The sequence below is a fragment of the Canis lupus genome, chromosome 16, assembly GCF_003254725.2.
Source record: "Canis lupus dingo isolate Sandy chromosome 16, ASM325472v2, whole genome shotgun sequence".
NCBI lineage: Eukaryota > Metazoa > Chordata > Mammalia > Carnivora > Canidae > Canis > Canis lupus.
In genome coordinates, this window is record NC_064258.1 from 31,853,178 (window position 1) to 31,856,187 (window position 3,010).

Sequence of the window (3,010 nt, forward strand, 5' to 3'; positions counted from 1 at the left end):
TTCCTTAGAGCTTCCAGTCAGAGATGCAGCCCTTCTAACACTGATGTCAGCCCAGTAATACCCATGTTGGACTTCTGACTTCAGAATTTTAAGATAATAAAATTTTGTTGTTTAATGCCACTGAATTTGTGGTCATTGAATAGAAACCTGCTTTGACTATAAAGGAAATCTTATTATCAATTTTTACATGAGTAGCTCAAGTATTTATTATCATCTTAGAGAACTAGTTTTTATTTTATCCTTTTCCCCTCTTATCTGATGCTAATATCATGAACAGAGAGCCTGCATATAAGATGACTGAAAATACTTTTATGTAATCCAACCATATATAAGGGGCTCTCAAACAGGTCTTCCCTAGGCTGAGTACCATGTTTTCATTATGAGTGAGGGCCTCCCCACCCCCACCCCACTGTCTTTGGACCTAATGTTATCTTTTTTAAGATTGTATTTATTTATTCATGAGAGACACAGAGAGAGATAGGCAGAGACATAGGCAGAGAGAGAAGCAGGCTCCTCGCAAGGAGCCCGATGCAGGACTCAATCCCTGGACCCCAGGATGACACCCTGAGCTGAAGGCAGGCACTCAACCATTGAGCCAATTAGGTCCCTGGACCTAATTTTAGACTTTGAAAACCATCATAAAAAATGTCAGTGGTAATCATCAAGAAATTGTATTGTTTTCAATTTTCTGAGAAAATTTAGAAAGGTTGGGGGATCAAGTATCTAACTTCACTGTTTATACTCCTAGAGCCTAGTTTCTCGATGGCACTATTCACATTGTGAGCCAATTATTTACTGTTGGGGCTAACTCCATGAATTGTAGGATGTCCAACAGCATCATTACACCTTTACCTGTGAAATGCCGGTAGCAGCCCACGGTCCATCTTCCCTATCCCAGGTTGTGACAATTAAAAATGTCTCCAGGCATTGTCAAACATCCCCTGCAGGCCAAATCACTCCCCTCCCCTCCTAGTGAACCACTGTCCTATGGAGAGTGTATTATAGAATGAAGGATTGACAAGAGCTTTAGAAACAATTCAATCCTGCAATCTAACATTTAAAAATAGGAAGTACTTCTCAAGAGTTTATGTGACTTGTCCAAGTTCACCCAGTTAGTGGTATGACAGTGGCTACATACAAATCTAACATCTCCCTGAACCACTAGAATAGACTATTTGAAAACTAAACATCTCTTGTAAGAGTATTAATTAGTTTCCGGAGCTTCCTTCACATATGCAGACAACTCAAATAAAGCACTGTGAGTTGACCCAGTTTTCTTATCCTCTGTGCTTTTTAAGGTTTCATTCTTCAGAACTTTTGCAGATAAAATTGCTTCTAATAGTGGTTGTCAGGAAAGCATTTCTGCTAATTAGTGGTGGTGACATGACAAAGATATATGGAGCCAAATAGGAAACTCCCACAATACCAATCTTCCACCCCTTCCTTGAGTAGAAATGCCTTGTTACTGTGTGTGTGCAGGGGGAAGGGACTGAGGAACCCTTCCTTTCTGGGCAAGGAGGTCATTCCTCAAACTTCCTCAGAGATTTGATCATCAACAAGCCATCAGTTGCTGGAGGTTGGTGGGTTTTGTTAATTTGCAGCTCCATTTTCACTGAATAGAAAGGAGCATCAATAGAAGCCATGGAGATTTGTAGGTTGTTCCAATCTTGATTCTTACTTGTATTTAAAGGCATAACAATGTCAGTAGAATTAATTAAATTGCTGTCACTATTTCTCTCTCGTAAGTCACTCACTCACACACTCCTGCGTTAGCGCACATTGAGATCAGCAGAATATACATTTACATTTGCACCCACCTACACACGAAGGAAAATATGCTAATACTTTTTTTCATCCGTATCTTTTATCTGTGGTTTTGGATCACTTTGCAAGCATATTTAAAGAACACAGAGATTGTGAGACAACTAGGATTTCTGAAAATGCTAAACATTTAAGCACCCTGAGGAGCCTGCTTCAGTCCTTCGAAAACACGGGGATTTACTAAATGATTAATCAACAACCTAATCAAATATTGATCTATAATTCAAGAAAAACAGGATGCCATATCCTATTCAGTGTATCTGGAATAACTAGCCTCATGCCAGGGAGTTTGATCCCTGAAGAGAAACAGCATCGTGCAGGGTTCTCACTCGATTCAACTTTCCTGACTTAAATACTGCACAACATCAGGCAAGTTTCCAGTTGTTAAACTCAGCTGAGGAACTGTCGGGAGATATATGCACTTATATATGGTTATGTGCCTCGCCCCCAGGAAATGCTGACTAATAATGCAGCTCCCCATTGCATTTTCACAAATAGACCCAACTGAAAGGGTAAAGCTTCTGTCTGAGATGATACGTGTTTCTTTGCAGAACTGTCAAAACTCCTTTGGTGGTAGCGCTCCCCCGCCCCCCACCCAGTCTCAAGAAACCTGGCACCTGGGTTTCAATCTAAAACTACTTCAAATCATGCTCCATTCCAGGCTCCTTCAGTTCTCCAGGGATACTGCATTTACTGGTAGAAGAGCCTAGATGCTCCTTTGCTGCCACTGCTAGTTGACACAGGTAGGAGCTCTGAGCTTTGTTTCAAGACTATAACATGCCAAATCTACACCACAAGCCTCTACCCCACAAATTTGTCACCAGCTACCTCTGAATGGCAGAGGTACACCCAAGAGTGTGATAGTCTGTGGCCTGAAAAGGTAAGGCATTCCCTTCTCTTATGTGACCTAACTTCTGCCCTGAAATCCAGGAAAGCCAACAGTACCCTATTTACAAAGAATAAGATGAACCATATCTCAAAACTTTCATTTGACCTCTGCATTGTGACAATATGATTGCCATTGTGGTGTCTTTCAAATTTGTTATTATCTGATGCCCACGTCTTTCCTATAAGGTAAGTACTATTAGAAAGCATGCCATTTTTAAAAAGAGGATAGGATACAGCCTATATTTATCCAAAGGCTGACACATTTTCCCAATTCCTTTATTTCAATTGTCATAAAATTAGG